Genomic DNA, 22109 nt, shown 5'->3' with positions numbered 1-22109 from the left:
GTCGTCGGGACTTGGCAAGGTTCGATTTTTCAAGACTCGGCGCCTGGCGCATTCGCCCGGTACTGCAATGGGCACGGGGACCAGCCCAAATAAACGTGTTAGGAGTTATCTGCCAAAACGCTTTCGTCTCTGATTCGAACCATTCACCGACCGCTTCGACCATATCCATCATTTAAAACCATTACGCGAACTGTGTACAGAAGTGGAATTCCACGATCTTGGACCGGTGAGTAGAACACGAAAGATGAAAACTACTAAGATTCGAATTGGGGATGAACTCTCCTCTTTTCGTCTCCAATCTTTCGCTTTGCTGTTCCATCGGTAATCAAGGAAGAATTAATAATACCATCACCATCAGGTATTCACTTCCTGATTAAGCAACCGACTTTCGAGACTTCCTAGGGTAAAATTGCTTTCGCGGGTCGATACCCTCGTCTCTCTCATAATCTTTCGGTTCGGATTTATATCTTCCGGCCGTAGACAGGTGGGTACTATAAGACCGAGAAGCGACGCAACGGAATCGAAACTGAATTCATTTGAAGCGGCGGGTAGGTTAAGGAGCTCTGGCCACAAGGAATGAAACTAGTAACTTTGAATCGGACACTTCTGATTCTTCGTTTTTGACCCATTCCAACAGAGCTTCCCATCCAAACACAACTTCGAATTCATTTCTTTCACCCGCCATGCTCTCGAACTCATATATGCCCGTGCGGAATCAAAATAAAACCAATTGATGGTCGGAAAGGAGCTCAGCTACGATGGAAATGAAACTACAACTAACGCCGAATCGGACAACTTCCCATTCTGCGTCTTCGTTCCATTTCCCAAAGCTCCCCGTCGATACCAAAGTTTTTGCGTCAAAGCTACTAAAGAAATTTCGCGCTAACTCTTCGCTTCTTTCGCCTTCCCTTCGATATCTATCCAACCATCGCTCGATCCCATTTCTTTCGACCGCGCCTGCCTGGCTGGTCAGCTCTACTTCTTTGTTTTTTTTTAATGAGGAACACAAATAAAACCTCATAATTTCTGACATCTCTAACCAGGGTGGTTGGTTCCCTTTTATCAAATATCTACTGAGCGCGGCATCACTAATTCTGACTCCTGAAATGATCCTACTATCGAAATGAACCGAATTTCAGATCATCCCAGTGCACGTTACACTAGGAGCTCACCACTGATCAATACTTGAAAAAGTGCCCAACCACCTGGTGGTTCAAATCTGGCCGGGCTTTTGATAAAATTGCAGCCGCCTGGAGGGACATATCTGGCGGAGACTTATATGTCCCGACAGTCCAGATCGAAGGTTCTCGTGTAGACTTCGATCAGAGCCGCCTGACGGGCCAGAAATGTCCCGTCACCGAAAACTCGGTAAAACACGAGAAATACTCGTTTTAATTTCTCCTCCTTTTTATCATTGAAAGACGGTAGGTCAATTAATTTTTCGTTGTAAGGCAATTCAATTCTGTAGGATGGATTTCGAGATATCAGCTTTGATAGGAATGAATTTAGCCGATTTGAAATCTCTCGTGTCTGTGGGCGAGGTCCCACCAGACCCTACTGAAAGCCGTCGAAAAAGAAACGTCCCGTCAGTCGAAAAAGGGTTAACGACACACTCGTCAAGATCAACAGGCAAACCAAACATTACCTTTTTTTAGTGTGGCCAACGCTAATAAAATGTTGCAGAAACATTGTGGGGCTTCCATAGTGTAGAGGTTATCACGTCGGCTTCACACGCTGAAGGTCCTCAGTTTGATCCTGAGTGGAAGCATCAGTGTAACGTTAGGAAAAAATAATCGTAGGAGAAAAGGAAATGAAATGGAATTAATAACTTGTAATGTATCTTATCTTGATGACAACTAAACTAGAACAAGTAGACATCTGGAAACTACACACAGACAACCAACCAATCATAGTTAAAGTTATCTCACGGTTCCTGGAAAGGAAAAAATGTCGTCAATAAGACTTGGTTCATTACATTGGAATAGAGCGCAATAGTAAGCCTGGCTAGCTCAGTCGGTAGAGCATGAGACTCTTAATCTCAGGGTCGGTGGTTCGAGCCCCCCGTTGGGCGTCATGTCATATATTTGCAAATAAATGCAGATGAAAGTTAGAAGTTGGGAGACGATCGTTAGAATTTTGTAATCATTCCAGAATAATTCTATAGTGGATTGAAGTTTCCATAGTGTAGTGGTTATCACGTCGACCTAACACGCTGAATGTCCTCAGTTCGATCCTGGGTGGAAACAGGAAAATGTATTTTTAGAAAGACTATAAAAAAAGCACATTTTGGTTTTTTGAAAAAGCCAAGCATTCATGTTTCTTGTGAAAATGAAATCTACATTATGACAATGTGAAGATATTCGCAATGCTGTATCCGGAGGAAGTCAACAGAAAGCGGGAAATCAATGATGACTGTGGTTGTTGAAAAAGGTGCTATAACCCCGAAGAGACTTCTTCTGTAGCCAAACGTCAATGACTGTTGTTTTAGGGAAATGAGAAATGACTTGCTCTGGATGGGGAAGAATTCCATAAACACCGGAGGGGAATCTATATAGATTACACCTGAACCTGGAACAGTAGCTCCGAACAGTGGAAGAACATCATGTGCGTGCACCCTACGCTGCAAATGTTCAGTAGATTTAACAGTCATCAGTTAAAGAAGCCATATCGCGAGTGTGCGCTCTTCATTGGACGCTTTAGTTGGTTAAAGGAGTCATGAGGCGAAGAAATTGAATTAAAACAACAGTAGTCATTCACCATGCGCCCCTGGGTGGGATCGAACCACCAGCCTTCCGGTTAACAGCCGAACGCGCTAGCCAATTGCGCCACAGAGGCATGCTGGTTGATTAACGACACACTCGTTAAGATCAACAGGCAAACCAAACATTACCTTTTTTTAGTGTGGCCAACGCTAATAAATGTTGCAGAAACATTGTGGGGCTTCCATAGTGTAGAGGTTATCACGTCGGCTTCACACGCTGAAGGTCCTCAGTTTGATCCTGAGTGGAAGCATCAGTGTAACGTTAGGAAAAAATAATCGTAGGAGAAAAGGAAATGAAATGGAATTAATAACTTGTAATGTATCTTATCTTGATGACAACTAAACTAGAACAAGTAGACATCTGGAAACTACACACAGACAACCAACCAATCATAGTAAAAGTTATCTCACGGTTCCTGGAAAGGAAAAAATGTCATCAATAAGACTTGGTTCATTACATTGGAGTAGAGCGCATTAGTAGACCTGGCTAGCTCAGTCGGTAGAGCATGAGACTCTTAATCTCATGGTCGGGGGTTCAAGCCCCCCGTTGGGCGTCATGTCATATATTTGCAAATAAATGCAGATGAAAGTTAGAAGTTGGGAGACGATCGTTAGAATTTTGTAATCATTCCAGAATAATTCTATTGCCGATTGTAGTTTCCATAGTGTAGTGGTTATCACGTCGGCCTAACACGCTGAAGGTCCTCAGTTCGATCCTGGGTGGAAACAGGACAATGTATTTTTATAAAGACTATCAAAAAAGCACATTTTGGTTTTTTAAAAAAGCCAAGCATTCATGTTTCTTGTGAAAATGAAATCTACATTATGACAATGTGAAGATATTTGCAATGCTGTATCCGGAGGAAGTCAACAGAAAGCGGGAAATCAATGATGACTGTGGTTGTTGAAAAAGGTGCTATAACCCCGAAGAGACTTCTTCTGTAGCCAAACGTCAATGACTGTTGTTTTAGGGAAATGAGAAATGACTTGCTCTGGATGGGGAAGAATTCCATAAACACCGGATTGGAATCTATATAGATTACACCTGAACCTGGAACAGTAGCTCCGAACAGTGGAAGAACATCATGTGCGTGCACCCTACGCTGCAAATGTTCAGTAGATTTAACAGTCATCAGTTTAAGAAGACATATCGCGAGTGTGCGCTCTTCATTGGACGCTTTAGTTGGTTAAAGGAGTCATGAGGCGAAGAAATTGAATTAAAACAACAGTAGTCATTCACCATGCGCCCCTGGGTGGGATCGAACCACCAGCCTTCCGTTTTTTTTTTTTTTTTTTTTTTTATATTTAAACGATTTATTGTCACGATTAAAATTTAAATTGCTTTACAGATACTTGGGGCATTTACGAGATTTGTGACATAAGTGACTTGCTGTGGCCAAGGAGAAACATTACAAAGAAAAATAAACATTTCGAGACGGAAATGAAAGAGGACAAATGATTTTGGTGAAAAATGTGAAATTTAACAATACGACATCTGGGGGGGGATCCAAGAAATAACTGTAATGAGAGAACAATGTTGTATAAAGATAAGAAGAAATCTGTTGAGAATTTTGAGAGGGAATATTTATGGATTAGAAGGTGACATCTGGGGAGAATTTTTTGAATGAAGGAGGCTTGACCAGAGAAACTGTATTTCATTGATTGCTGGGGTGAGGTTTTGGCTGCGGGCGGTCTAGACGGTGATGATGTAGGATTGGATGAGTGCCAGTATTTTCTCTTTATTTGGGCCATTTCCAACGTCCCCATTGATTGTTGATTTTAGTGGTTTTTGACATCCAAGTTTCGTTAGTTGAATTCGGAGCCATAAACTGATGTGAACTTTCTCAGAACATAGTAACATAAGATGGTCGTCAGTTTCTTGGCCGCCATTGCATAGAGGACTTTGGTCATTTCTTGAAAGTCTGAGGCTTGTGAGGCGCATATTGGTAGGGAGCTGATTATGGTTGAAATCCCAGACCAGTTCAGCGTTTCTTCCTTTCATTTTGGCCACCCAACGCCAGATGGAAGCCCAGTCGAGGTCTGGTTTCGCAACTTTGGTTCTCCCTGGTTGCCCAAGGTTAGCGATCAGGTGATTGTAGGTGGCGCGGTGATTGGATACGGTTGACGATGTGAAGATGCCAGCTTTAAGTAGATCGGTGATGGTTGAAAGTGCGGTGGTGAAGTATGGATGTGATGAATAGGTTGCATTAAATCTGGGCTGGATGATTTGTTGAAGGAGATTCTTGAGGTGTGGACCCAACCAATAACGGCTGCAGCTCTCTCAATAGCCTCGGGATGGATTAAAGATTTAAAGATTTGACGGGTGAAAAGGGATTGGAAGAATTGAAAAAGTAAGGTGACTCCAAGTCCACCTTGGAGTCGGGGGCGGATCAAAACATTTAGGGGTGGGTGCTCTCTTCGTTGTGCCCAAAGAAATTTGTTGCATTTTTGTTGGAGGAGAAGAGCTTGGGTTTTGTTGCAAGGGAGTACATGAGCTATATGAACAAGTTGTGATAAGACATGTTGTTTGATGAATAGGACGCGACCATAAAAAGTGAAATGACGGTGTGTGTTTGTGATAAGAATATTTTGTATGATGTTGAACTGTCTTTGCCAATTGTCTCTTACTGTTGTTTTTATTTCAGAAGAAAAAGTAATTCCAAGAATTTTCAAGTTGTCTACTTGAGTTATCCAATCATGTGGCCAAGTACGTATAGGATGAGTTTGATTGAAATTGCTTCTACGTGGGATCGAACTCCTAACCTCAGGAATCCCAGTCGACGCCGCTACCGTCTGCGCTACTACGGCCTGTGGACATTGATTTAAGGTCATTGATTTAAGGGAAGTAATTTTGTCTTCCCCTTGTTAATACGTGCATTTGTCCAGGCACAAAATTCTAGAATAATCTCGCATGCACGACGTACATCTTTCATTGATGAGACAAAAACTACTAGATCATCTACATATGCACGAACTTTGATGCGTTTTCCGTAGTGTTCAATTCCTTCAATACCCCTAGACAAGCAAACTAAAAGCGGTTCAATATAGAGGGCAAACATATGGACTGACAGAGGGCATCCCTGTCTCACGGATTGTGCATTGTCCACAGTACCGACTATGTCATTACCGTTCAATGGGCATAGTTCAGTTATACTGTACAGCGTTTTCAACCAATCAACAAAGAGGGGGGGATAGCCCATGGCTGTCATTACTTCCCACAGAACGTCTCGATTGACAAGGTCATATGCTTTCTCTAAATCGTACGCGATAATGGCGGCCGGTTTGAGAGAAGATACCTCTTTTGATTTACGACCTGTATTATCAATGACATCTCGGATTAAACACAAGCTGTCAAAGATATAGCGGCCGGGTACACCACCTTTTTGATGTGAGTCTAGAGAGTTTTGAAGAGATTTTCTCAGACGAAAAGCCAATACTGACGCGATTAACTTGTAATCGGTATTTAACAAAGAGATTGGTCGGTAATCGGTGATTTTACTCGGTGTTGGGATTTTTGGGACTAATCTTATAGCTGCCCTTCCCTGCGACGGCTGGATTTTTCTTTTTTCGAGGACGCAATTCATCATTTCCAGAAAATGAACACCAATAACATCCCAAAATTTGATATAAAACTCAAAAGGAATGCCATCTGTACCCGGGGCCTTGTTCTTTTTAGTTGCCTTAAGGGCGTTGTTAATTTCATCTACTGTGAACGGATCTACAAGAAAGTTGTCACTCTCCGGGTCGAACCTAGTACTCCTCGATTCAACGCTTGAGCGTTTAACGACTGAGCTACCACTGATACACCCGAATCGTTTTTAGTGGGTTTTGTACGGGTAAGTGCACCTCTAATCCCTTCTAGAAATTAGTTGATGTTGGAGCAATTTCCTTTTGACTCTCTGATCACAGATTCTCTTTTTACAATAGTTCATTGATAATCGCCTGAGGCTAGGTTTGAAAATAATCTCCCACCAATGATCTACGTTTTCAATACGGGATGGGTGTTGAGACATTTCTTCAATAAAGACATGCACCAAGTTTATATATTCTTCTTCCTCAAGAATTGATGAGTTAAGTTTCCATAAATTCCTTGACTTGTTCCTCACTACACTAGGAGGGGTGGTGCTGTTTATATACCCTACGATTGGTCTGTGATCCCCGAGTGGTAAGTCGTGCAAATGGATATCAGAAAATTTTACGTGATGGTGGCAATAAATTCGGTCCAATCTAGCCTGGCTAGCCGCACAATTGTACGTCCAACAAGGTTCATTTTTCCGAATTTCTCTCCAGACATCTGTTAATGAAAGGGCTTTTACTAAATCTCGGAGGGGTTCTAGTAATGCTAGTCGAATTTTAGGTGGTGTTGTCTTGCTACTTTTACGGTCATCGATCTCGTCAACGGCATTAAAATCTCCCAATATAATTGCTGGTGCCTTATACTGGGCAACATAAGCCGGAATAGTTTGCCGGAGGAAAGAATCTCTATAACTTTTATTTTGGTCACCAGATGGGGCGTAAATACACACGAAAGCAAGACAATTTACTTCCATGGCTATCAGCCTCCCCTCCGGTTCAAACAAAATGTTTTTGGCGCTCAGCCCGTGTCGTACTAGGATGGCTGTCCCATGTTGTCTAGGACCGAGATTTGTGTGCATCTGGTAATGTTTAGTAAATACGGTGCTAGAGTGAAATACTACTTCTTGCAAACATATTATATCAAGTTTATGATGTAAAAAGAAATTGAGTATTATTTGAAGTTTGTCAGGTGACGATATTCTGTTGATATTATATGTCGCGATGTTAGTCATGATTAATATTTAAATTTGGGTTTAGAGGGTTGGGTTTTGTTATTATTATTATTATTATTATTACAGGATTTATATAGCGCTTTTTCATGAAATGGTCAAAGCGCTTACATTGGGCAGAGACAAACTTGCGTAACTACATGTATGCTATCTTAAAGAGATGCGTCTTGAGACGAGATCTAAACAACGACATAGAATTGATCGCCCTAATATCCTCCGGTAGTTTGTTCCAGAGCGTCGGAGCGGCATGACTGAAAGAGCGAGCACCGTACGTCTCAAGACGAATCCTAGGGATACATAGAAGGTTAGGAGACGTTGCCGATCGGGACTGCAATGCTGGGCGATAGGGCTTGATGAGTTCAGATAAGTAAGCTGGAGCGGATCCATGAAGGCAGTGAAACGTTAAAACGAGGATCTTAAACACTATAAGGCTCTTAATCGGGAGCCAGTGCAGGGCCATCAGATGCGGAGTAATGTGATCATGCTTCTTCACTCTTCTCACCATCCTCGCCGCCTTGTTTTGGACAAGTTGAAGTCTGTCCAGGAGCTTGTCGGGGAGTCCATACAAAAGAGAGTTGCAGCTGTCGATGGTGGAGAAAACAAAAGCATGCATAAGCTTCTCAGTGGTAGCGTCGTTCAGGAATCTGCGAATTCGGCCGATGCTCCAGATGTGGAAATTAGCTTTCTTGCACAGGCTCTGAACTTGCTCCTCCATTGAGAGATGCTTATCAATGACGACGCCCAGGTTCTTGACTAAGGCACGAGGGGTCAAGCTGCTCTCGCCAACTTGAAGAGGCAACGGAGAAGGTTGACAGCGCTTTCTTGATGAGTAGACCAGCAGGAGCTCAGACTTGTCGTCGTTAAACTTAAGCTTGTTCCTCTTCATCCAAGCCCTCGTCTCGTTCACACAGCCCGCCAGTCGCCCGTATGTTTCTTTCTGGTTCAAATGCTCAGGGTCAAGCTCGAACTTTGCATAGAAGTCCGTGTCATCCACGTAGAGCTGCGAGTTGATCCCGTGACGCACTGAGATGTGATATATTGGGCCAGAATAGGTAGAAAACAGAGTCGGACCCAGAACTGAGCCTTGTGGCAAACCCATTACGACGGCACTAGAGTCAGACGCAACATCACCAACAGTCACCGATTGACTCCGACCACTCAAATACGACTCGAACCAATTCAGAGCCCTACCCGAGACACCATAACGATCACAGAGCCTCTGAATGAGAATTTCATGGTCTACAGTGTCGAAGGCAGCACTCAAGTCCAGCAGAAGAAGAACAGACCCCATACCCTCGTCAACAGAGATAAGTAAGTCGTTTAAAACACGTATAAGAGAAGTTTCACAAGAATGAAACGCCCTATAGGCAGATTGAACAGGGACATACAAATTATTTCTGTTTAGGTGAGATACAAACTGATCAACTACCACACGCTCCGTAAGCTTAGATAAGTAAGACAGATTAGAGACAGGTCTGTAGTTGGAAAGTTGTTCTGGGCACAAAGAGGGCTTTTTCAAGAGTGGAGTGACATTAGCCATCTTAAAGGTATCAGGAAATATACCACTCATCAATGACTCATTCACAATACAAGTAATTGCTGGGGCGAGTACAGATACAACACTTTTCAAAACATGAGTTGGAATTGGGTCGAGGGAGCATGATTTGTTGGAAGAAGAAAGAATTCTCTCTGTAATGTCAGAGACACCAACAGGAACAAACGAGTCGAACAGCGGAACAGGAGACGTTGTTTCCGGACTAGATTCGGCTTCAACCGGAGCAAGATCAAGTTGACTTCTGATTTCCATGGTCTTGTTGAGAAAGAACGATGAGAACTGATTCAGCAGATCCCGTTTTGAACTGTGCTGAGGTAGCCTAAGTGCCTTCGATCTTGACAGGAAGCCATTCACCAGCCGAAAAAGCGCCCTCTGATCAGAACCGCATTCAGCGATTAGTCCCTTCAGGTGAGAACTTTTGGCGCTCTCCATCAGGTCACAGAGCCGATTCCTCGCAGAGCTCAGTAGTTGGCGATGCACAACAATCGGATTCTTCCTCCATCGTCGCTCCGCCATACGACGAGTGCGCCTGGCGACCTTGATGTCTTCGTTCAGCCAAGGAGATGACGGACGTGACGAAAACCTTCGTTTGAAGAGGTGCGTGTTTGTTCAGAGTAGACCGAACCCCATCATTATACTGTTTCAATAAGCCCTCCGATGTAGATGCTGGACACGTAAGAAGTGGCAGAGACGCCAGATCCTCCGCGAAATCATCGATCACGATGGACTTGAAAGGCCGAAAGGTCACCTTCTTAGTCGGCTGCTGAGGTCTGGCAAGTCGTAGTGAGCAGTGAACCACGAAATGGTCACTGAAAATGTCGGAGACCCACGTCGAAGTGACAATTTGTTTCGTCGCTCTTGAGAACACCAGGTCAAGAAGATGACCACTCACATGCGTTGGGGCAGAGACGTGCTGAACCAAATGAAAGGAGTCCATGAGACACAAGAACTCTAGCTCCACAGAATCTGGCCTGTCGACATGGAGATTGAAGTCGCCAGCAATCAGGAGATTGCCCGAAGACGAAGAGCCGATTGATTCAAGAAGCGCTGAGAATTCATGCAGAAACTGGATCTTATTCCGAGCCGGAGGCCTGTAGATGATCACAAGGCGGGTGGCAACCGATTTAACCGTGACGGTGATGTCCAGTAGTTCGAATGTTGAGAAAGAACCAGCCGGATGCGGGTGAATCTGTATGGTGTCCTTGTAAATAAGCGCCACACCCCCACCTCGCCTACCCATCCTTGGAACATGAGTCGAGGAGTAACCCTCAGGGGAACAAGCTTCGAGACAGGTGACTCCGTTCAGCGAAGAGAGCCAGGTTTCCGTAATTGCGAGCAAGTCAAGTTGTGAAGAGACAATAAGATCATGGACCATCGCACACTTGTTAACGACTGAGCGAGCATTCACAAGCCCAAACTGTGGCCAGCATTTGAACAGCCGTGATCTCTTTGCATCAGCCCCTCCTCTACAGCCCCGCCACCTACGATGGCCAGCGAGGCCGAGGCCGCTTACGGTGATAAGATCACGATAGTGAAGTCTTGCCGCCACAAGTGGCGACGCCAAGAGGGAGATGAGCTTGTCACGACTGTACACACAAGCCCTAACTGACTTGATTAAACACATAATCGGAGGAAAAAATACACAGTAAGGACGTTAAACTGTAGCACTCGAGTTGATTGATTGAAATCGCCAAAAGTAGCAACGACAAGAATCACACAGACACGATAATTACACAAGAAAACGGGAGCCCAGATTGCATGCAGCCACCAGGGCGCAAACGCAGACGACTTACTTATCGTGGGTTATCGTGGGCTTTTTTCCTTCTAACGGCCTCCATTGCTTTGAGAGTTTTATCTTCTATGGGGGTTGATGGAGTGCCGAGGGGGACGCCCAAGGACTCCTGAGTCTCACTCACATGACTAGCCTCCTGGCTATCAAGTGGGCGTTGTCCTGGCTGAATACTCCCACCAGAAAAAAAAATGTCTTCATCAGGATTTGAAATCGAAACCACATCGGTTGCATCCATCTCTTCAAACACGTTGTTATCCATCTGATCTATCGTGGATGGAATAGATGGTACTCCAGGTGAGATTGGAGCGGGTGGAACATCGTTCCCCCCAGTAAGGGCGGGAAAAGAATTAATGTCCATACCCGGTATCGAAACTGGAACCTCTCGAGTCGGATACCCGAGTTCAACCAACTGAGCTACACCAGATGCAATTTCTTCAGCTACCTCGCCCGAGCCAGAGGAAGAGGCAGTACGACTCCTCTTTTTTGATTGTTTTTGTTGGTCACGGAATTCTCTCGTATGTTTAATTTTCTTTTTCTTAACCGATTTGGACGCAACAGACGAACCTACACAGTTAGTGTCTTTAGCGTCAGAATCGGTATCAGAAGAAGATTCAGTTCCATCGGGTCTCGAAATTGGATCTTCTGGAGCTCCATCAAGAACGACAACAGTCGACGTTATTGGCCTCTGGGCTAACTCAGGGAATGAATCAGCGTCAACAGTTGGAGCAATTGGCATTTTCCCGCCACCAATCGGGTCTGTCTCCTGGGGCTTCCTAGCAGTTGTCCTAACTGACCCACGATTTGTTAGTACACTACTATAGCTACGTGTTCCAATGTGGCCTTTTGAAATGCTGCTGGGAGTGGTTAAACTACGGGGTTGCTTGGGGCAATTAGCTAAAACATGGGTGGGAGAATCACACATGCGGCATGTCTGCATTTGCCCTGCATAAGACACCATTATTGGTTCCTTGTAGCTTCCAAAGGTGATATAAGACGGGATGCTCTTGTGGATTTCCATATCCACATTGACAACTCCAGTCTTTATCCCGTTCCACCTTGGAAGCGATCTATCTTGGTACGTGTCCCAAAAAATCCGAGAAATCACTCCATACTCACGCAATCTCTTGTTGAGCAGGCTAAGGTCATCATCGAATTTGAAATGTTGGATTCTAACGCGTACAAGGTTAACTGACCTATCTCTAACTCTAATTCGGACCTCTTTGCCACTAATAACAACAGACTCTTTAGCACTAAATTTATCCAAGAATTCAATGTGGTCATTGACGGTCTTGAACCCAATTCGGAAAACACAAAAAGCTCGTCCTGGTAGGCGACAAACTGCATCAAAGATGCAATCAGATTCGTTACTACCCTGCTCGAAACATTCGTAGAATTCATGCCTGGTCACTTCAGTATTACCAAAAGAGATTTCGGCAGTACGTGGCCAGACGTCTGGGGATTCCGTTCCCATTTTACCCACAACAAAGGGGCAAGGAGACGGAAAAAGAAACAATACAAAAAAAAATGGAACAAAAAGCAAAATGGCGCTTAACAAACAACAAGAGAAACACGAAAGACAAGCAACAATACAATAAAGAGAACAAAAAAAAGAACAAATAGTTTTTTGACTCACAGCAAAATGTCACACTCGGGAGATCAGTTAGACACGTCTAGTCACAGCCGAACGCGCTAGCCAATTGCGCCACAGAGGCATGGTGATTGGTTAACGACACACTCGTCCAGTTCAACAGGCAAACCAAACATTACATTTTTTAGTGTGGCCAACGCTAATAAAATGTTGCAGAAACATTGTGGGGCATCCATAGTGTAGAGGTTATCACGTCGGCTTCACACGCTGAAGGTCCTCAGTTCGATCCTGAGTGGAAGCATCAGTATAACGTTAGGAAAAAATAATCGTAGTAGAAAAGGAAATGAAATGGAATTAATAACTTTTAATGTATCTTATCTTGATGACAACTAAACTAGAACAAGTAGACATCTGGAAACTACACACAGACAACCAACCAATCATAGTTAAAGTTATCTCACGGTTCCTGGAAAGGAAAAAATGTCGTCAATAAGACTTGGTTCATTACATTGGAATAGAGCGCAATAGTAAGCCTGGCTAGCTCAGTCGGTAGAGCATGAGACTCTTAATCTCAGGGTCGGGGGTTCGAGCCCCCCGTTGGGCGTCATGTCATATATTTGCAAATAAATGCAGATGAAAGTTAAAAGTTGGGAGACGATCGTTAGAATTTTGTAATCATTCCAGAATAATTCTATAACGGATTGTAGTTTCCATAGTGTAGTGGTTATCACGTCGGCCTAACACGCTGAAGATCCTCAGTTCGATCCTGGGTGGAAACAGGACAATGTATTTTTAGAAAGACTATCAAAAAAGCACATTTTGGTTTTTTGAAAAAGCCAAGCATTCATGTTTCTTGTGAAAATGAAATCTACATTATGACAATGTGAAGATATTCGCAATGCTGTATCCGGAGGAAGTCAACAGAAAGCGGGAAATCAATGATGACTGTGGTTGTTGAAAAAGGTGCTATAACCCCGAAGAGACTTCTTCTGTAGCCAAACGTCAATGACTGTTGTTTTAGGGAAATGAGAAATGACTTGCTCTGGATGGGGAAGAATTCCATAAACACCGGAGGGGAATCTATATAGATTACACCTGAACCTGGAACAGTAGCTCCGAACAGTGGAAGAACATCATGTGCGTGCACCCTACGCTGCAAATGTTCAGTAGATTTAACAGTCATCAGTTAAAGAAGCCATATCGCGAGTGTGCGCTCTTCATTGGACGCTTTAGTTGGTTAAAGGAGTCATGAGGCGAAGAAATTGAATTAAAACAACAGTAGTCATTCACCATGCGCCCCTGGGTGGGATCGAACCACCAGCCTTCCGTTTTTTTTTTTTTTTTTTTAAATATTTAAACGATTTATTGTCACGATTAAAATTTAAATTGCTTTACAGATACTTGGGGCATTTACGAGATTTGTGACATAAGTGACTTGCTGTGGCCAAGGAGAAACATTACAAAGAAAAATAAACATTTCGAGACGGAAATGAAAGAGGACAAATGATTTTGGTGAAAAATGTGAAATTTAACAATACGACATCTGGGGGGGGGGATCCAAGAAATAACTGTAATGAGAGAACAATGTTGTATAAAGATAAGAAGAAATCTGTTGAGAATTTTGAGAGGGAATATTTATGGATTAGAAGGTGACATCTGGGGAGAATTTTTTGAATGAAGGAGGCTTGACCAGAGAAATTGTATTTCATTGATTGCTGGGGTGAGGTTTTGGCTGCGGGCGGTCCAGACGGTTATGATGTAGGATTGGATGAGTGCCAGTATATTCTCTTTATTTGGGCCATTTCCAACGTCCCCATTGATTGTTGATTTTAGTGGTTTTTGACATCCAAGTTTCGTTAGTTGAATTCGGAGCCATAAACTGATGTGAACTTTCTCAGAACATAGTAACATAAGATGGTCGTCAGTTTCTTGGCCGCCATTGCATAGAGGACTTTGGTCATTTCTTGAAAGTCTGAGGCTTGTGAGGCGCATATTGGTAGGGAGCTGATTATGGTTGAAATCCCAGACCAGTTCAGCGTTTCTTCCTTTCATTTTGGCCACCCAACGCCAGATGGAAGCCCAGTCGAGGTCTGGTTTCGCAACTTTGGTTCTCCCTGGTTGCCCAAGGTTAGCGATCAGGTGATTGTAGGTGGCGCGGTGATTGGATACGGTTGACGATGTGAAGATGCCAGCTTTAAGTAGATCGGTGATGGTTGAAAGTGCGGTGGTGAAGTATGGATGTGATGAATAGGTTGCATTAAATCTGGGCTGGATGATTTGTTGAAGGAGATTCTTGAGGTGTGGACCCAACCAATAAACGGCTGCAGCTCTCTCAATAGCCTCGGGATGGATTAAAGATTTAAAGATTTGACGGGTGAAAAGGGATTGGAAGAATTGAAAAAGTAAGGTGACTCCAAGTCCACCTTGGAGTCGGGGGCGGATCAAAACATTTAGGGGTGGGTGCTCTCTTCGTTGTGCCCAAAGAAATTTGTTGCATTTTTGTTGGAGGAGAAGGGCTTGGGTTTTGTTGCAAGGGAGTACATGAGCTATATGAACAAGTTGTGATAAGACATGTTGTTTGATGAATAGGACGCGACCATAAAAAGTGAAATGACGGTGTGTGTTTGTGATAAGAATATTTTGTATGATGTTGAACTGTCTTTGCCAATTGTCTCTTACTGTTGTTTTTATTTCAGAAGAAAAAGTAATTCCAAGAATTTTCAAGTTGTCTACTTGAGTTATCCAATCATGTGGCCAAGTACGTTTAGGATGAGTTTGATTGAAATTGCTTCTACGTGGGATAGAACTCCTAACCTCAGGAAATCCCAGTCGACGCCGCTACCGTCTGCGCTACTACGGCCTGTGGACATTGATTTAAGGTCCAAGTGCCTAGACCAAGTAATTTTGTCTTCCCCTTGTTAATACGTGCATTTGTCCAGGCACAAAATTCTAGAATAATCTCGCATGCACGACATACATCTTTCATTGATGAGACAAAAACTACTAGATCATCTACATATGCACGAACTTTGATGCGTTTTCCGTAGTGTTCAATTCCGTCAATACCCCTAGACAAGCAAACTAAAAGCGGTTCAATATAGAGGGCAAACAGATGGACTGACAGAGGGCACCCCTGTCGCACGGATTGTGCATTGTCCACAGTACCGACTATGTCATTACCGTTCAATGGGCATAGTTCAGTTATACTGTACAGCGTTTTCAACCAATCAACAAAGAGGGGGGGATAGCCCATGGCTGTCATTACTTCCCACAGAACGTCTCGATTGACAAGGTCATATGCTTTCTCTAAATCGTACGCGATAATGGCGGCCGGTTTGAGAGAAGATACCTCTTTAGATTTACGACCTGTATTATCAATGACATCTCGGATTAAACACAAGCTGTCAAAGATATAGCGGCCGGGTACACCACCTTTTTGATGTGAGTCTAGAGAGTTTTGAAGAGATTTTCTCAGACGAAAAGCCAATACTGACGCGATTAACTTGTAATCGGTATTTAACAAAGAGATTGGTCGGTAATCGGTGATTTTACTAGGTGTTGGGATTTTTGGGACTAATCTTATAGCTGCCCTTCCCTGCGACGGCTGGAGTTTTCTTTTTTCGAGGACGCAATTCATCATTTCCAGAAAATGAACACCAATAACATCCCAAAATTTTATATAAAACTCAAAAGGAATGCCATCTGTACCCGGGGCCTTGTTCTTTTTAGTTGCCTTAAGGGCGTTGTTAATTTCATCTACTGTGAACGGATCTACAAGAAAGTTGTCACTCTCCGGGATCGAACCTAGTACTCCTCGATTCAACGCTTGAGCTTTTAACGACTGAGCTACCACTGATACACCCGAATCGTTTTTAGTGGGTTTTGTACGGGTAAGTGTACCTCTAATCCCTTCTAGAAATTTTCCAGCTAATTGGGTATTGGGGGAGGGCTGCTTCTGAAAAATTCTACTAAAGTGTTCCATTATTTCTTGGTTAATCTGCTCAGGTTGGGTAATTTTACAGTTATCATTAGTTTTGAGCTGAGTGATCAGAGACTTCTGGAAATTGCTCGTTGACTTGTTCATATGAAAGGTAGATGGCTCTTCTTCGGCTATACTTTGAACGCGTGAACGTATTGCAAATCCCCTCAATGCTTCTCGCTCCCAGGCTAGAAACTCACGTTTCAACTCCATGTAACGCGCATGATTGAAATTTACATTGTTCATGGTTTCTTTTAGTTGAAGTTGGAGAAGTTTCCTTTTGACTCTCTGATCACAGATTCTCTTTTTACAATAGTTCATTGATAATCGCCTGAGGCTAGGTTTGAAAATAATCTCCCACCAATGGTCTACGTTTTCAATACGGGATGGGTGTTGAGACATTTCTTCAATAAAGACATGCACCAAGTTTATATATTCTTCTTCCTCAAGAATTGATGAGTTAAGTTTCCATAAATTCCTTGACTTGTTTCTCACTACACTAGGAGGGGTGGTAATGTTTATATACCTTACGATTGGTCTGTGATCCCCGAGTGGTAAGTCGTGCAAATGGATATCAGAAAATTTTACGTGAACGTGGCAATAAATTCTGTCTAATCTAGCCTGGCTAGCCGCACAATTGTACGTCCAACAAGGTTCATTTTTCCGAATTTGTCTCCAGACATCTGTTAATTAAAGGGCTTTTACTAAATCTCGGAGGGGTGCTAGTAATGCTAGTCTAATTTTAGGTGGTGTTGTCTTGCTACTTTTACGGTCATCGATCTCGTCAACGGCATTAAAATCTCCCAATATAATTGCTGGTGCCTTATACTGGGCAACATAAGCCGGAATAGTTTGCCGGAGGAAAGAATCTCTATAACTTTTATTTTGGTCACCAGATGGGGCGTAAATACACATGAAAGCAAGACCCTTTACTTCCATGGCTATCAGCCTCCCCTCCGGTTCAAACAAAATGTTTTTGGCGCTCAGCCCGTGTCGTACTAGGATGGCTGTCCCATGTTGTCTAGGACCGAGATTTTTGTGCATCTGGTAATGTTTAGTAAATACGGTGCTAGAGTGAAATACTACTTCTTGCAAACATATTATATCAAGTTTATGATGTAAAAAAAATTGAGTATTATTTGAAGTTTGTCAGGTGACGATATTCTGTTGATATTATATGTCGCGATGTTAGTCATGATTAATATTTAAATTTGGGTTTAGAGGGTTGGGTCTTGTTATCGTGCGCTTTTTTTCTTCTAACGGCCTCCATTGCTTTGAGAGTTTTATCTTCTATGGGGTTGATGGAGTGCCGAGGGGGACGCCCAAGGACTCCTGAGTCTCACTCACATGAAAAGCCTCCTGGCTATCAAGTGGGCGTTGTCCTGGCTAAATACTCCCACCAGAAAAGGAAATGTCTTCCTCAGGATTTGAAATCGAAACCACCTCGGTTGCATCCATCTCTTCAACCACCTCGTTATTCATCTGATCTATCGTGGATGGAATAGATGGTACTCCAGGTGAGATTGGGGCGGGTGGAACATCGTTCCCCCCAGAAAGGGCGGGAAAAAAATTAATGTCCACACCCGGTATCGAAACTGGAACCTCTCGAGTCGGAGAATTGAGTTCAACCAACTAAGCTACACCAGATTCAATTTCCTCAGCTACCTCGCCCGAGCCATAGGAAGAGGCAGTACGACTCCTCTTTTTTTATTGTTTTTGTTGGTCACGGAATTCTCTCGTATGTTTAATTTTCTTTTTCTTAACCGATTTGGACGCAACAGATGAACATACACAGTAAGTGTCTTCAGCGTCAGAATCGGTGTCAGAAGAAGATTCAGTTCCATCGGGTTTCGAAATTGGATCTTCTGGAGCTCCATCAAGAACGACAACAGTCGACGTCGTTGGCCTCTGGGCTAACTCAGGGAATGAATCAGCGTCAACAGTTGGAGAAATTGGCATTTTCCCGCCATCAATCGGGTCTGTCTCCTGGGGCTTCCTAACAGTTGTCCTAACTGGCCCACGATTTGTTAGTACACTACTATAGTTACGTGTTCCAATGGGGCCTTTTGAAATGGTGCTGGGAGTGGTTAAACTACGGGGTTGCTTGGGGCAATTAGCTAAAACATGGGTGGGAGAATCACAAATACGGCATGTCTGCATTTGCCCTGCATAAGACACCATTATTGGTTCCTTGTAGCTTCCAAAGGTGATATAAGACGGGATGCTCTTGTGGATTTCCATATCCACATTGACAACTCCAGTCTTTATCCCGTTCCACCTTGGAAGCGATCTATCTTGGTACGTGTCCCAAAAAATCCGAGAAATCACTCCATACTCACGCAATCTCTTGTTGAGCAGGCTAAGATCATCATCGAATTTGAAATGTTGAATTCTAACGCGTACAAGGTTAACTGACCTATCTCTAACTCTAATTCGGACCTCCTTGCCACTAATAACAACAGACTCTTTAGCACTTAATTTATCCAAGAATTCAACGTGGTCTTTGACGGTCTTGAACCCAATTCGGAAAACACAAAAAGCTCGTCCTGGTAGGCGACAAACTGCATCAAAGATGCAATCAGCGTTACTACCCTGCTCGAAACATTCGTAGAATTCATGCCTGGTCACTTCAGTATTACCAAAAGAGATTTCGGCAGTACGTGGCCAGACGTCTGGGGATTCCGTTCCCATTTTACCCACAATAAAGGGGCAAGGAGACGGAAAAAGAAACAATACCAAAAAATGGAACAAAAAGCAAAATGGCGCTTAACAAACAACAAGAGAAACACGAAAGACAAGCAACAATACAATAAAGAGAACAAAAAAAAGAACAAATAGTATTTTGACTCACAGCAAGATGTCATACTTGGGAGATCAGTTAGACATGTCTAGTCACAGCCGAACGCGCTAGCCAATTGCGCCACAGAGGCATGCTGATTGGTTAACGACACACTCGTCAAGTTCAACAGGCAAACCAAAAATTACATTTGTTTAGTGTGGCCAACGCTAATAAAATGTTGCAGAAACATTGTGGGGCTTCCATAGTGTGGAGGTTATCACGTCGGCTTCACACGCTGAAGGTCCTCAGTTCGATCCTGAGTGGAAGCATCAGTATAACTTTAGGAAAAAGTAATTGTAGGAGAAAAGGAAATGAAATGGAATTAATAAATTGTAATGTATCTTATCTTGATGACAACTAGACTAGAACAAGTAGACATCTGGAAACTACACACAGACAACCAACCAATCATAGTAAAAGTTATTTCACGGTTCCTGGAAAGGAAAAAATGTCGTCAATAAGACTTGGTTCATTACATTGGAATAGAGCGCAATAGTAAGCCTGGCTAGCTCAGTCGGTAAAGCATGAGACTCTTAATCTCAGGGTCGGGGGTTCGATCCCCCCGTTGGGCGTCATATATTTGCAAATAAATGCAAATGAAAGTTAGAAGTTGGGAGACGATCGTTAGAATTTTGTAATCATTCCAGAATAATTCTATAGCGGATTGTAGTTTCCATAGTGTAGTGGTTATCACGTCGGCCTAACACGCTGAAGGTCCTCAGTTCGATCCTGGGTGGAAACAGGACAATGTATTTTTAGAAAGACTATCAAAAAAGCACATTTTGGTTTTTTGAAAAAGCCAAGCATTCATGTTTCTTGTGAAAATGAAATCTACATTATGACAATGTGAAGATATTCGCAATGCTGTATCCGGAGGAAGTCAACAGAAAGCGGGAAATCAATGATGACTGTGGTTGTTGAAAAAGGTGCTATAACCCCGAAGAGACTTCTTCTGTAGCCAAACGTCAATGACTGTTGTTTTAGGGAAATGAGAAATGACTTGCTCTGGATGGGGAAGAATTCCATAAACACCGGAGGGGAATCTATATAGATTACACCTGAACCTGGAACAGTAGCTCCGAACAGTGGAAGAACATCATGTGCGTGCACCCTACGCTGCAAATGTTCAGTAGATTTAACAGTCATCAGTTTAAGAAGACATATCGCGAGTGTGCGCTCTTCATTGGACGCTTTAGTTGGTTAAAAGGAGTCATGAGGCGAAGAAATTGAATTAAAACAACAGTAGTCATTCACCATGCGCCCCTGGGTGGGATCGAACCACCAGCCTTCCGGTTAACAGCCGAACGCGCTAGCCAATTACGCCACAGAGGCATGCTGGTTGATTAACGACACACTCGTCAAGATCAACAGGCAAACCAAACATTACCTTTTTTTAGTGTGGCCAACGCTAATAAAATGTTGCAGAAACATTGTGGGGCTTCCATAGTGTAGAGGTTATCACGTCGGCTTCACACGCTGAAGGTCCTCAGTTCGATCCTGAGTGGAAGCATCAGTTTAACGTTAGGAAAAAATAATCGTAGGAGAAAAGGAAATGAAATGGAATTAATAACTTGTAATGTATCTTATCTTTATGACAATTAGACTAGAACAAGTAGACATCTGGAAACTACACACAGACAACCAACCAATCATAGTAAAAGTTATCTCACGGTTCCTGGAAAGGAAAAAATGTCGTCAATAAGACTTGGTTCATTACATTGGAATAGAGCGCAATAGTAAGCCTGGCTAGCTCAGTCGGTAGAGCATGAGACTCTTAATCTCAGGGTCGGGGGTTCGAGCCCCCCGTTGGGCGTCATATATTTGCAAATAAATGCAGATGAAAGTTAGAAGTTGGGAGACGATCGTTAGAATTTTGTAATCATTCCAGAATAATTCTATAGCGGATTGTAGTTTCCATAGTGTAGTGGTTAACACGTCGGCCTAACACGCTGAAGGTCCTCAGTTCGATCCTGGGTGGAAACAGGACAATGTATTTTTAGAAAGACTATCAAAAAAGCACATTTTGGTTTTTTGAAAAAGCCAAGCATTCATGTTTCTTGTGAAAATGAAATCTACATTATGACAATGTGAAGATATTCGCAATGCTGTATCCGGAGGAAGTCAACAGAAAGCGGGAAATCAATGATGACTGTGGTTGTTGAAAAAGCTGCTATAACCCCGAAGAGACTTCTTCTGTAGCCAAACGTCAATGACTGTTGTTTTAGGGAAATGAGAAATGACTTGCTCTGGATGGGGAAGAATTCCATAAACACCGGAGGGGAATCTATATAGATTACACCTGAACCTGGAACAGTAGCTCCGAACAGTGGAAGAACATCATGTGCGTGCACCCTACGCTGCAAATGTTCAGTAGATTTAACAGTCATCAGTTAAAGAAGCCATATCGCGAGTGTGCGCTCTTCATTGGACGCTTTAGTTGGTTAAAGGAGTCATGAGGCGAAGAAATTGAATTAAAACAACAGTAGTCATTCACCATGCGCCCCTGGGTGGGATCGAACCACCAGCCTTCCGGGTTTTTTTTTTTATATTTAAACGATTTATTGTCACGATTAAAATTTAAATTGCTTTACAGATACTTGAGGCATTTACGAGATTTGTGACATAAGTGACTTGCTGTGGCCAAGGAGAAACATAACAAAGAAAAAGAAACATTTCGAGACGGAAATGAGAGAGGACACATGATTTTGGTGAAGAATATGAAATTTAACAATACGACATCTGGGGGGGATCCAAGAAATATTAATTGTAATGAGAGAACAATTTTGTATA

General features: G+C 43.0%; 17 non-coding genes across 17 annotated transcripts; 15 read left to right on the top strand and 2 right to left on the bottom strand.

Annotated features, from left to right (window-relative positions):
- Positions 1 to 1695: 1695 nt before the first annotated feature.
- Positions 1696 to 1768, top strand: Trnav-cac. Its single transcript has one exon. It is a non-coding gene; the product is annotated as a tRNA-Val (tRNA).
- A 230-nt stretch (positions 1769 to 1998) lies between these two features.
- Positions 1999 to 2071, top strand: Trnak-cuu. Its single transcript has one exon. It is a non-coding gene; the product is annotated as a tRNA-Lys (tRNA).
- Positions 2072 to 2173: 102 nt separating this feature from the next.
- Trnav-aac lies at positions 2174 to 2246 on the top strand. Its single transcript has one exon. It is a non-coding gene; the product is annotated as a tRNA-Val (tRNA).
- Positions 2247 to 2761: 515 nt separating this feature from the next.
- On the bottom strand, positions 2762 to 2835 carry Trnan-guu. The gene has a single exon. It is a non-coding gene; the product is annotated as a tRNA-Asn (tRNA).
- A 104-nt stretch (positions 2836 to 2939) lies between these two features.
- Trnav-cac lies at positions 2940 to 3012 on the top strand. The gene has a single exon. It is a non-coding gene; the product is annotated as a tRNA-Val (tRNA).
- Positions 3013 to 3242: 230 nt separating this feature from the next.
- Positions 3243 to 3315, top strand: Trnak-cuu. The gene has a single exon. It is a non-coding gene; the product is annotated as a tRNA-Lys (tRNA).
- A 102-nt stretch (positions 3316 to 3417) lies between these two features.
- Trnav-aac lies at positions 3418 to 3490 on the top strand. The gene has a single exon. It is a non-coding gene; the product is annotated as a tRNA-Val (tRNA).
- Positions 3491 to 12729: 9239 nt separating this feature from the next.
- Trnav-cac lies at positions 12730 to 12802 on the top strand. Its single transcript has one exon. It is a non-coding gene; the product is annotated as a tRNA-Val (tRNA).
- Positions 12803 to 13032: 230 nt separating this feature from the next.
- Positions 13033 to 13105, top strand: Trnak-cuu. The gene has a single exon. It is a non-coding gene; the product is annotated as a tRNA-Lys (tRNA).
- A 102-nt stretch (positions 13106 to 13207) lies between these two features.
- Trnav-aac lies at positions 13208 to 13280 on the top strand. The gene has a single exon. It is a non-coding gene; the product is annotated as a tRNA-Val (tRNA).
- Positions 13281 to 19515: 6235 nt separating this feature from the next.
- On the top strand, positions 19516 to 19588 carry Trnav-cac. The gene has a single exon. It is a non-coding gene; the product is annotated as a tRNA-Val (tRNA).
- A 230-nt stretch (positions 19589 to 19818) lies between these two features.
- Trnak-cuu lies at positions 19819 to 19891 on the top strand. Its single transcript has one exon. It is a non-coding gene; the product is annotated as a tRNA-Lys (tRNA).
- A 97-nt stretch (positions 19892 to 19988) lies between these two features.
- Trnav-aac lies at positions 19989 to 20061 on the top strand. Its single transcript has one exon. It is a non-coding gene; the product is annotated as a tRNA-Val (tRNA).
- A 516-nt stretch (positions 20062 to 20577) lies between these two features.
- Trnan-guu lies at positions 20578 to 20651 on the bottom strand. Its single transcript has one exon. It is a non-coding gene; the product is annotated as a tRNA-Asn (tRNA).
- Positions 20652 to 20756: 105 nt separating this feature from the next.
- Positions 20757 to 20829, top strand: Trnav-cac. Its single transcript has one exon. It is a non-coding gene; the product is annotated as a tRNA-Val (tRNA).
- A 230-nt stretch (positions 20830 to 21059) lies between these two features.
- On the top strand, positions 21060 to 21132 carry Trnak-cuu. Its single transcript has one exon. It is a non-coding gene; the product is annotated as a tRNA-Lys (tRNA).
- A 97-nt stretch (positions 21133 to 21229) lies between these two features.
- Positions 21230 to 21302, top strand: Trnav-aac. Its single transcript has one exon. It is a non-coding gene; the product is annotated as a tRNA-Val (tRNA).
- Positions 21303 to 22109: the final 807 nt, after the last annotated feature.

This window comes from Daphnia pulicaria, chromosome 1 (assembly GCF_021234035.1).
Source record: "Daphnia pulicaria isolate SC F1-1A chromosome 1, SC_F0-13Bv2, whole genome shotgun sequence".
In the NCBI taxonomy this organism is placed as follows: Eukaryota; Metazoa; Arthropoda; class Branchiopoda; order Diplostraca; family Daphniidae; genus Daphnia; species Daphnia pulicaria.
The sequence above is the reverse complement of the archived record's forward strand: the minus strand, read 5'-3'. Positions and strand labels throughout refer to the sequence as shown.